General features: G+C 40.2%; 1 pseudogene across 1 annotated transcript; it reads left to right on the top strand.

Annotated features, from left to right (window-relative positions):
* The first annotated feature begins 411 nt into the window (after positions 1 to 411).
* On the top strand, positions 412 to 6,208 carry LOC111548288 (annotated as a pseudogene). Its single transcript, XR_002733355.2, has 3 exons — positions 412 to 580; positions 5,234 to 5,561; positions 5,714 to 6,208. The product of XR_002733355.2 is annotated as a polyadenylate-binding protein 4 pseudogene (transcript).
* Positions 6,209 to 12,030: the final 5,822 nt, after the last annotated feature.

The following is a 12,030-nucleotide window of genomic DNA, read 5'->3' as shown; positions in this document are numbered from 1 at the left end:
TCAGTTGCCAGAAGGCAAGCCAAATTAGTGTCACAGCGATGGCAGTGTCTGGAGGAATGTGGCTGCTAATGGAAACGGATGAACCTAAGAAAAGGGATACCCAGTGGAGAAGTGGTGGGTATAGGATCAAGGATCAAGTAGATTCCTCATGAAGAATATGCAGTTTGAAAGCAGAAGTGGAGCAGAATTATCAATAAAAGGGCAGTCTCCTGAGCAGTGAGTCATGGAGGAAAACTAGGGAGTCAAGAATCTTGAAGGAGGGTTGACCTGCAGTTAGAGAATCAGCCTTCAAAAACTCTGAAAGATAAATTGCATATTACCAAAGAGGAAGATCAAGTTTATTCCTCTTTTTTTTTTTTTTTTTATCATTACCTGGCACACAGCAAATTCTAAATAAATCTCTCATGAATGATGGACTGGCAAGCTGGCTCACTGGTGAAGGAAGCCTGTGATCAGAGCCTGGGTAGTCCAACCAATCTTGAAGGAGTTGCATGCTTATGGTACACAGAGGTCACCCTGATTCAGGAAGAGGTGGCTCGTTATGCTCCTAGTGGTGAACAGGGGAAGAGAGGGAGAGAGGGTAAGAAGGGATGGTGGGATGGGACAGAGAGATAGAGATGAGGCCAATAGCTATCCTCCCTCTTCAAATCATCTGGGTCAGTAATGTAAAGGACAAAATTGGTTGGGCAAGAAGGCCACCACCTTCGGCAGGGCATGGTGGCTCATGCCTATAATCCCAGAACTTTGGAAGGCTGAGGCAGGTGGATCTTCTGAGGCCAGGAGTTTGAGACCAGCAGGGTCAACATGGTGAACACCTGTCTCTACTAAAAATACAAAAATTAGCTGGGCATGGTGGCATATGCCTGTAATTCCAGCTACTTGTGAGGCTGAGGCAGGAGAATTACTTGAACCCAGGAGGTGGAGGTTGCAGTGAGCTGAGATTGTGCCACTGCACTCCAGCCTGGCGACAGAGCAAGACTCTGTCTCGGGGAAAAAAAAAAAAAAGTAGACTGCCAGTGTTCAGGTAAGATTGCTATATCAACTATTACCAAAAGCGTCAAGACCTCATTTCTTAATGTGGGGTAATCAGACCTCAGATCTAATCATAACTCTGCCTGCAAGCAATTCTTGAGGGCCAGTTTCAAATAGTCATCTCCTAAGAATTCCATGATGCTATCATGTACCCATGAAGATCAGGTTAGCCCTGCTCCTCGGCAGAAAGCATCTTTATGATGACAGTCTTGTGCTTATTGCAGCCAGTGAGCTTTTCTCCTGGGCAGCCTTTAGATAAATGCTGTGAAATTCTGGCTCCCTGAATTATTTTTCTCATGTTTCAAGCTGAGCAGCCTTTTCCGTGTGTATAGAGTCTCTCCAAATAGTCAAAGACCATTGGTTAGGTTTTTACTCACCCCATTCCAATCCTAGTCCTATCCTACCTTCCTGATATCACAACCAAGATATCTTAATAACTGTTTGAGGAGTTCCCAAACTCTTGGTCCTCATATTTGCAGAAAAGTTTCTGGTTCACTCCAGAAGCTAATGCATACATGCTAGTGTGATTAATAGTTAGATTTCAAAAATCAACTTTCTTTTCTTATTCGTTTGGTCTTCAGGTTGCCTGCCTGAGCCACCCACTTGAGTGAAACATTGTTCTTTTACTGTGTGGTGTTGACTGCACTTTGGGTGGGATTGAAGAGCACAAAGTAAGACCAAGAATCATTTCCTCACTGTCCACATATGAAACTTGTATTTTTAAAAACATGATTGCAAGCGCAGCAACAATATCTATTGCTATTTCTGACTCTGAGAAAGTCAATAAAAACTATTCACATGTAAAGGTCTCATTCAAGGTAGGTCAGCTCTACAGCACTGCTTCCCAGATGTGTCAGAAGTTTGGAGGTGTTGCTTGAAGGCTTCATTGAAGAATTGCTTCTGCCATCTAGGTTTGTTCTTAAATAACATTTGATTAGACTTGTTTCTATTTACAGATCTCTACACACCTGGTTATCAGCACTGTGGTTCAAAGAGCATCAGTTTAAAGCTGGTAGACAAGATTAATGTCAAGTTATTGTTACCGGTAATTCTGCCTTTACATTTATTGTTAAATTCAAGATAACATCTAAGGATACAGAAGAAAAACATAAATTGATGATAGCACTGAATAATGATGTTAATTATCATTTAGCAAATGTTTATTATGTTGCAGACACAATGTAGACACAAAGAGTTTACTCTTTTTCATCTATTACCTCCTTTGGGTTTCACAATAATCCCATGAGAAATAATATCTCCATTTCACAGAAGAAAACAGGAGGCTCAAATTGTTAAGACACATTTCAGATTCGTGCAGTTTATAAGTGGTGGAGCCCAGATTCAAACAAAGGATTGACAAACTCCAGGGTTTATGCTCTTACTAATACATAAGAACCAGGTACCAACCAGCACTGGCAGCCTAAACAGTTTCTGGAAGAATTTCAGGTTGGAGCTAGATCAATAAAAATGGATCTACACTGGCAGAAAAAATAGAAAAGTTAAAAAAAAGTGTTTCTGTAAAAATATTAATGGCAAAATGGAAGACAACACGATTAGGAGCAGTGAAAATCACAGAAGGAGAGCTGGGGGAGAGACAGCTATGGAGGATTTTGAGACCAACCAGAGAAGAAAACAATGACTCGCTGTGCTTATGAGAAGAGAGCTGGAGACACATCGTGAACTTTTTCAAATGCTTCCAGCATATCATAGCTTACATTATCACCAGAATGATTTAAAAACAACCTATGCTTAGACGTTCTTTTGGTGGCAACTCCGTAATCTGCTCAGTGTCCAACAGGACTCTTTTCAGTCACCAAATAAACAATTCTAAGGCATAGCTATGATGGTTAATTTTATGTCATAGGAAATTTATTTTAACCTGCTTTTATTTCATGGGTGCTTTCCAAGTTTTGCATGTTAACTACAAAGGGACAAATGTTTCCCATCAGGCCAGGAGGAGAAGAGATGGGGCATAAACAGAATCTAGACTAAAAATACAAAAACCATTTCTTGAAATAAAATATTTATAATTCATGCATTTGAAAAAACCCACACACCTTTGCCTGGAGTCATTTCTGATAATTATTAAAGATCTTCAAAAAGGTGTATCAGATTCCCCTTAGGCTGTATTTCATTTTTTTGCCCACTTTCTTACAGAAGCCGTTGTTACTGTAACCAGATATTTGCAGGTATATCCTATCAGCAGCTCGTCTCAGCTGTGTGTCTTTTTCTGTTTTTTTCTCTCTTGCTTTCTTTTTTTTGTTTTACTAGAATTATTTTGCCATCACTGCATAGACTAGCTGCAAAGTCCCATTCAGGGACTAACCTATACGCATGCCTAGAAGTGTTACAAGTCAACATAACATGGGGCAACCACTGACCAATAAAGGAAAAGAACTGAGGGATAAAAGTTCCCTCTTCTGTGTAACTGGAGGGCGATTTTAAAGTGCACTTATGCTATTTGCCTCATTGAAGTATTCCCAGTGGGATCCAGCCTCAGTTGCCCGTAGTCACAAAAAACTCTATAGCGCTCATGGACTGGCTTCCTCTTTTCCCAATTTCCTGCTTCTCCTCTTTGAGTTCACTTCCCCCCAGCCTTCACTCACCCACCCACCAAAAAACTACTTGCACTCAGTACTTGCCACAAGCTTTGCTTTTTGCTGAAGCCTAGGCCAAGAAAATATTTTATCACTGAAGCACCTGACCTATTTAGTTTCTCTTCAAAGAGTTGGATATTGAATATTTTAAGTAGTGTATTAAAACTTGGTTGGAAATGTATTTAAAATACTTACTACCTTTTACATAAGTTTTTTCAGGGTATGATAAAATAGGTTTGGCAATCACTAGTTTAACAAGAATGGCATGGAATTTTGATCTGTGAAGAGTTTGTTTTTTTTCTTTTTCTTTTTGGTTTCTTGTTTTGTCTTGTTTTTTCTTTTCTTTATAGAGACGAGGTGTTGCTATGTTACCCAGGCTGAGTTGTTGTTGTTGCTGTTGTTTTGTTTTGATTTGCTTTGTTTTGAGGCAGCATCTCACTTCCTACCAGGCTGGAGTACAGTTTCATGATCATGGCTCACTGCAGCCTCCACCTCCCAGGCTCAAGCAATTTTCCTGCCTCAGCCTCTTGAGGAGCTGGGACTACAGGCATCCACCACTGTGCCTGGGTGATTTGTGTATTTTTTGTTGAGACGAGGTTTCTCCATGTTGCCCCCACTGGTCTCAAACTCCTGAGCTCAGGTGATCTGCCCGCTTCCACCTCTCAAAGTGCTGGGATTGCAAGCATGAGACACCACACCTGGCCCCAGGCTGGCTTTGAACTCCTGAGCTCGAGTGATCCTCCCACCTCAACCTTCTCAGTAGCTAGGAATATAGGGGTGTGCCAACTCATCTGGCTTGTACATAGTTTTATATTTATGTATTCCCTATTTTGTAGATTATGAAATTTCTTAGCGGTAAGTGCAAAATATTTACCACTGCTTAGGACGTAGTTTACTTTTGGAAGATTCATACAATGTGACATTTAAAAAATTAACCAAACTCATCTAAATTTATCGATTTTGACAGGTGACATCTCTTGAAATAGAGTACATGGAAAAGCCAGCAGGATACCTTAATACACATTGTGTCACTTCTCTTCCAAACATTCCCAAGAAGCTCAAATAGGGTAGACTATTTTATTTCAAACTTTATTTTTCAAAAATAATCTTCTAGGCAGTAGGTTGATATTGCACATTCCCCTGTTATCCCCTAGAGATTCTGAGTTAGCAGGTTAAAGATGAGTTCAGGAACATGCATCTTAAATCAACTTTTCTAGGAATTCTGAAGCAGATGAGCCTTAGACAGCACTTTAGAAAATGCCATTTATAGAATCTTTGAATTTGAAAAATGAAAAATCATCTTTCCAGCAGTCATTTATTTTGCAGATTAGAACAATTATTCCAGCAGCACTCTTGCCTTTTTTTGTTATTGTTGACCATATTATTTAGGCCACGACCAAGAAAACAAAAGTAACTCCTAGTATTCAAAGCAGAGGGAATTGGATTCAGCTTTCCGTGGTAGTGAAGGATCTCAGAAACCAAACAGGGAGCGATGAGGCAACTCAGGAGTTAGTAACATCAGGATGTCGCTACCATCCTGAGGTTGCAGTAGAGAAGGAATGATGTGGTGCTCCCATATCCCTGGCGCTGAGTTCATCCTAAAGAACAGTGGTCTTACTTGGCTATGGACTTTGGTGGGGCTGGTGCCGCCCAGCAAGGGCTGACTGACAGCTGCCAATCTGGAGGCCTTCCCACAGCTGTGCAGAATTTAGCGCTGCGTGCAGCTGTTGCCGCTGCTGCTCTCCAGGCTGTTAACCCCTTCAAATACGCCTTCTGTGTCCGCAGCCCTCATCCTCCCATACAGACTCTGCAGGCACCCCAGTCCGAGGTCCATGTGCAGGGGCAGGAGCCACTGACTGCCTCCATACTGGCTGCAGCATCACCGCAAGGACCAGAAGCAGATGCTGGGAGAGCGCTTGTTCCCACTTATCCAAACAATGCATTCTAGGACGGGCGCGGTGGCTCAAGCCTGTAATCCCAGCACTTTGGGAGGCCGAGACGGGCGGATCACGAGGTCAGGAGATCGAGACCATCCTGGCTAACACGGTGAAACCCCGTCTCTACTAAAAAAAAAAAAAAAAAAAAAACAATGCATTCAAACCTGGCTGGGAAGATCACGGGAACGCTGCTGGAGATCGACAACTCTGAGCTGCTGCATATGTTAGAGTCCCCCGAGTCTTTCCACTCCAAGGTGGATGAAGCTGTAGCAGTTCTACAGGCTCATGATGCCAAGAAAGAAGCTTCCCCCAAGGTGGGCGCTGTTGCTGCTGCTACCTCTTAGACAAGGAAAAACCGATTCAAAAGCCAAATAACCCCTCATGGAATTCAGCTTAAGGTTTAAAGACTTCCTAGCTTGTCCTGTGGACCTCAACACCAAGAACTACAAATTACAAATTTAATAGGTCATTTTGTATTGAAAGGTCAATTATGAAGCGCCTAGAATTTTTCAATGATACGAATATGTTCTCTGGGTTCTGCTGTGGCCCAGTTTTTTTTTTTTTTCTATTGTGGGTTTTGATTTTTTTCCCCAGAAGTTGGTTTTATTTGATGTACCCAAGTCTTACGTTTCTCAATAAAGAAAAAAAAAAAAAAATCACCATTAAAAAAAAAAACCGTGGTCTTGCACAGCAGGTAGCTGTACAATGGAGGGACAGACTTGCTACTGGAGACCCATCTGAACCAGTTAAAAGGGGAGAAAAACGCCCTGGCATCTCCTTCCTTTCTCTTGTCAGTGCCTGCCATTGGCTAAATTCATCTAAAAGCCAGATAACAGGAGGTCTGGGAGATGCAGCCTGCAGATGTCCCCTCCTCCTAACCATCCATTGTTCAAGGCAGAGTAGAGGAAAGGCAAGGAATAGTGAAAAAAGCAGGCCTAGGGGAACCACAGTTTCCTATTCCTTAATCCTTAGCACCGTACAAACTTATTCTAAAATTATAAGCATCCACCTTTTTCACATTACACTGGGTATCCTTAGAAACCCAATCTCTAGCTGAGCGTGGTGGCTCACACCTGTAATCCCAGCACTTTGGGAGGCCGAGGCAGGTGGATCACCTGAGGTCAGGAGTTCAAGACTACCCTGGCCAACATGATGAAACCCCATCTGTACAAAAAAATACAAAAATTAGTAAGCACCTGTAATCCCAGCTACTCAGGAAGCTGAGACAGGAGAATGGCTTGAACCCGGGAGGCGTAGGTTGCAGTGAGCCGAGAATGCGCCATTGCACTCCAGCCTGGGCGACAGAGCAAGACCTCATCTTCATAAAAAAAAAAAAAAAAAGAAAAGAAACTGAATCTCTAAACACCACATGCAGCCCTACCAATGCTAACTTGACTTAATCCAAACAGGACACACTTTGCTTGCTTTACATGAGTATGCCATTGTCTAAAACAGTTTCTTTGTTTTATTAATAATGAGTGGATATCATTATTAATTATTAATTACTTGTAATGATGAATAATATGGATATTTTCCAGGATTTAAAATAACTTATTGATATAACAATATACTGAATAGAAACTTCCTGAAGAGAAGTTCCTCAAAGTATATCTAGTTCTAATACAATAATTATAAGAAAAACACTAATTCTAAGAATAAAAGGATATGAGGGTAAATAGAATTTTAAAAAACTAGGTTAAAAAATCAAATATTTTATTGCCACTAATATGCTAATATAGGTTATAAATCACCAAAAGGAAGATCCAATATACAATATTTTCAAACTTACATAATCATTCATTTAATTGACAAATATTTATTGATCAACCATCCTATGTCTGAAATTCTTTGAGGTGCTGAAGATTACAACAATAAACAAAGTAGACAAAATCTTTGACCTCATGGAGAGCAGATTCTAGTGGAAAAAGTCAAAACATTAAACAAGTAAATATATAGTATTTACTGTTTTCCACAATGCTCATTTTCAAATTAATATTCAGTGATTATACTTTGAGTTACACTCTAATGTGTGTAATTTTATTGTTAGTCTCCTGCCAGTCAGATCACATTCCAATCTCTTCGCCTACCCAGAATTATCTTTTTTACCTTTTTAACATAGAAATGATGATAGTGGTTAAATGTGTAGGCTTTGGGGTAAGGCCACCCCTCTTCAGGTCCTAGCTCTGTCCTTCCCTGTGTGTGTAACCTGTGAGCCTCATTCATTCATTCATTCCGCATACATTCATCATGCTGGCCCAGAGCTAGAAACCCAGGGTCCATCTGTGAATGGATGAAGAAACTGACCTCAGGAAACTTATGTTTGGGAGTCATTATCTTCAGTAGAAAGTGAGGATATTCCACACATTGGCCTTATCACGTCATCATGATGATTAAATGGCTTAACCCCTGGATGCACTTTGAGCACGGCCTGGTGCATCCTAAGAGCTGACTAAATGTTAGCATTTATTCATCACGTTATGTCCACATTTAAAATCCTTCAATGGGTCACTTCTGCCTGTAGGGTAAATTCCAAATTGTTTAGCGCGATACCCACAAGCCCTTCAGGATCTGGCACCTGATTTTGCATCCTGTCTCATCCCCTGCACACTGGGCTCCCATCATGTGTAATACTTTCACACCTTATGCCCAGATAATTCTGTCCTCTCTGCATGGGGTCATCTCCTTCCTGAATCCCTTCTTTCCTTTCAAGATTGAGCTCAAATACTCTGTGAAGACTATTGTGTTGGCTCCTCTGTGCCCATCCATGACTCCACCTAGTCACACTGACCCTTTTGCCCACAGATCATTCATATCTGACTCTCTTGGAGCTTCCCATATGTATTTTATTTAACTCACTAATATCTTACACCATGCCACATGTATTATGGTGTCTTACAAGGCTGTACTAAACATGGTAAGACAGGCCTGTGAAACAAGAATCTTGGACCCCAGGGCTAGAAAGAAATGGTTAGAGTTAGGAAAGGAGATAAAAATGCTGCAGATGTGGAGGAACTTCCAATAAATAATGATAGCATTGAGCTCATCTATTTACTTCCCATCCCTCCCAAATTCCCACATAAATGATGGTAAAGATTCTTTAAAATATGTGATAAACATTTGTGCTAAAAACATAAATGGATATTTATTAGTGGATCTGAAATGGATATTATTAGTGGATCTGAAATTGTGAGCTATTTCTTTTTCTTTTTTTGTTTTTTTTGTTTTTTGTTTTTTGTTTTGGTTTTTTGAGGCGGAGTCGTGCTCTGTTGCCCAGGCTGGAGTGCAGGGGCCTGATCTCAGCTCACTGCAAGCTCCGCCTCCAGGGTTTATGCCATTCTCCTGCCTCAGCCTCCCCAGTAGCTGGGACTACAGGCGCCCGCCACCTCGCCCGGCTAGTTTTTTGTATTTTTTAGCAGAGACGGGGTTTCACTGTGTTAGCTGGGATGGTGGCGATCTCCTGACCTCGTGATCCGCCCGTCTCGGCCTCCCAAAGTGCTGGGATTATAGGCTTGAGCCACCGCGCCCGGCTGCTATTTCTTAATAGTAGTAATTAGAAGAGCTTGACTGGGAGCGCAACCAATATAGAAAAATCCACAACTCCAAGTACCCACAGGTAAAGGCTGCTGCAAAGAGAAGTTCCGATAGAGGTCTGAGGGATACCCCACTGGGGTTAACAAATACACACAGTAAATGAGGGCTAGAGGCAATCATCCAAGTTCAAGGTTAAAGCACTGTTTCCAGATCAGCTAGGTAAGCCAGCTCCTCTCTGTCACTGACATATACAGAGCAGCTGGAGAGGCATTTGCTCACTAGATAGAATTCTATGAACTATTTTCTAAATAACTAGAAATATTATCGTAGAGAAGACTCCTAGTATAGATGTTGAAGTCTAAGAGGGAAACAGGGAAAGTCTTTAGATAATTAAAGATCATAAAAGGGAATCCAGATTAAATTAAAATAAGATCTGGACATCCAGAAAGATGCATATTAAATGTTCCCACCTAAGAGTCAGTCTCATTACCCAGGCAATTTACTTGCTTCTCAGCTACCTGCCTGTTTCCTGCCCATGTACAAAATGCAGAAGTGAACCTCTCTGACAGATGCAATTAAAATCTACAAAACTCACATTTATTTATCCTATTCAGGAGAGGGGCCCATTTAGGAGACATGTGATAGAAAAAATACTGTATCTAGCATACTAATTAAGCTAGTTCTTTACTTCTAAACATACCCAAATAGCCAAAAGTCACAAAGCATTAGAGGAAAATCAAGAGCTTGCACAAGAATATTTTATGCAGATAAAAAGAAAAAGAGTCCTTAGAAAAGAACTAAACATCAACAACAAAAATCTAATCAGTATCCAAAGAAAGGTGTACAGCCCCAGAAAAATGCAAAAAAAAATTTTTAAGACTCTTATGATCCCCTGTGCACACAAACTAGAAACCTAGAAGAAATGAACAAATTCCTAGAAACATACAACCTCCCAAGATTGAACCAGGAAGAAGCTGATATCCTAAACAGATCAATAACAAGTTCCAAAATCGAATTGGTACTAAAAAACCTACCAACCAGAAAAAGCTCTGGACCAGATGGCTTCACAGCCAAATTCTACCAGATACATAAAGAAGAGCTGGTACCAATATTAATGAAATTATTTCAAAAAATTGAGGAGGGACTCCTCCCTAACTCATTCTGTGAGACCAGCATTATTCTGTTACTAAAATTTGACAGAGACACAATGAAAAAAGAAAACTTCATACCAATATCCATGTATTAGTTTGTTTTCATGCTGCTGATAAAGACATACCTGAAACTGGGAACAAAAAGAGGTTTAATTAGACTTACAGTTCCACATGGCTGGGGAAGTTTTCACAATCATGGTGGAGGACGAAAGGCACTTCTTACATGGTGGTGGCAAGAGAGAATGAGGAAGAAGCAAAAGTGGAATCCCCTGATAAACACATCAGATCTCATGAGACTTATTCACTATCACAAGAATAGCATGGGAAAGACCAGTCCCTGTGATTCAATTACCTCCCACTAGGTCCCTCCCACAACACGTGAAAATTCTGGGAGATACAATTCAAGCTGAGATTTGGGCGGGAGCACAGCCAAACCATATCAATCCCTGATGAACATAGACACAAAAACACTCAACAAAATACTAGCAAATCAAATCCAGCAGTACATCAAAAAGCAAATCTACTGTGATCAAATAGGTTTTATCCTTGGGATGCAAAATAGGTTCAGTGTAAACAAATTAAGAAATATGATTTATCACATAAACAGAACTAAAAATGAAAAACGTGATCATTTCAATAGATGCAGGAAAGGCTTTTGATAAAATTCAATATCCCTTCATATTAAAAACCCTCAACAAACTAGGCACTGAAGGGACATACCTCAAAATAATAAGAGCCTTCTATGACAAACCTATGGCCAACATTACACTAAATGGGCAAAAGCTGGAAGCATTCCCCTTGAGAACTAAAACAAGATGAGAGGCCCATTCTCACCACTCTTATCCAACATATCACTACTTCTATCCAGAAGATTTCTGCTTCTAGAAGTCCTAGCCACAGCAATCAGGTAAGAGAAATGAAAGGCATCCAAACAGAAAGAGAGGGTGTCAAACTAACTAATTTTACAGATTATATTATTCTATCCCTGGAAAATACCCATAGTCTCTGCCCAAAGGCTCCTAGATCTGATAAACAACATTAATAAAGTTTCAGGATACAAAATCAATGTACAAAAATGAGTAGCATTTCTATATACCAATAACATTCAAGCTCACAGCCAAATCAAGAATGCAATCCCATTCACAGTAGCCACAAAAAGAATAAAATACCTAGGCATACAGCTAACCAGGGAGATGAAAAGTCTCCACAACGAGAATCACAAAACACCACTGAAAGAAATTAGAGATGACGCAAATAAATGGAAAAAACATTTCATACTCATGAATATGAAGAAACAAAATTGTTAAAATGGCCATACTACCCAAGGCAATTTATAGATTCAATGCTATTCGTATCAAATTACCACTGTCACTTTTAACAGGATTAGAAAAAACAATTCTAAAATTTATATGGAACCAAAAAAGAGCCCAAAGAGCCAAAGTAATTATAAGCAAAAAGAACAAAGTCAGAAGCATCACACTACTCAACTTCAAACTATACTGCAAGGCTACAGTAACCAAATCACCACGGTACTGGGAACAGAATAGAGAACCCACCTACAACAATCTGATCTTTGACAAAGTTGACAGTAACAAGTGATGGGGAGAGAACTCCGCATTCAATAAATGATGCTGGAATAACTGGCTAGTCATATGCAGAAGCTTGACACTGGACCCTTTCCTTATGTCACATACGAAAATCAACTCAAGATGGATTAAAGACTTTTTTTGTTATGTTGAAAATATATATATATGTATTTAGAATTAGGCAGCTGGACTCAGT

Source organism: Piliocolobus tephrosceles, chromosome 6 (genome assembly GCF_002776525.5).
Source record: "Piliocolobus tephrosceles isolate RC106 chromosome 6, ASM277652v3, whole genome shotgun sequence".
NCBI classification, from domain to species: domain Eukaryota; kingdom Metazoa; phylum Chordata; class Mammalia; order Primates; family Cercopithecidae; genus Piliocolobus; species Piliocolobus tephrosceles.
The sequence above is the reverse complement of the archived record's forward strand: the minus strand, read 5'-3'. Positions and strand labels throughout refer to the sequence as shown.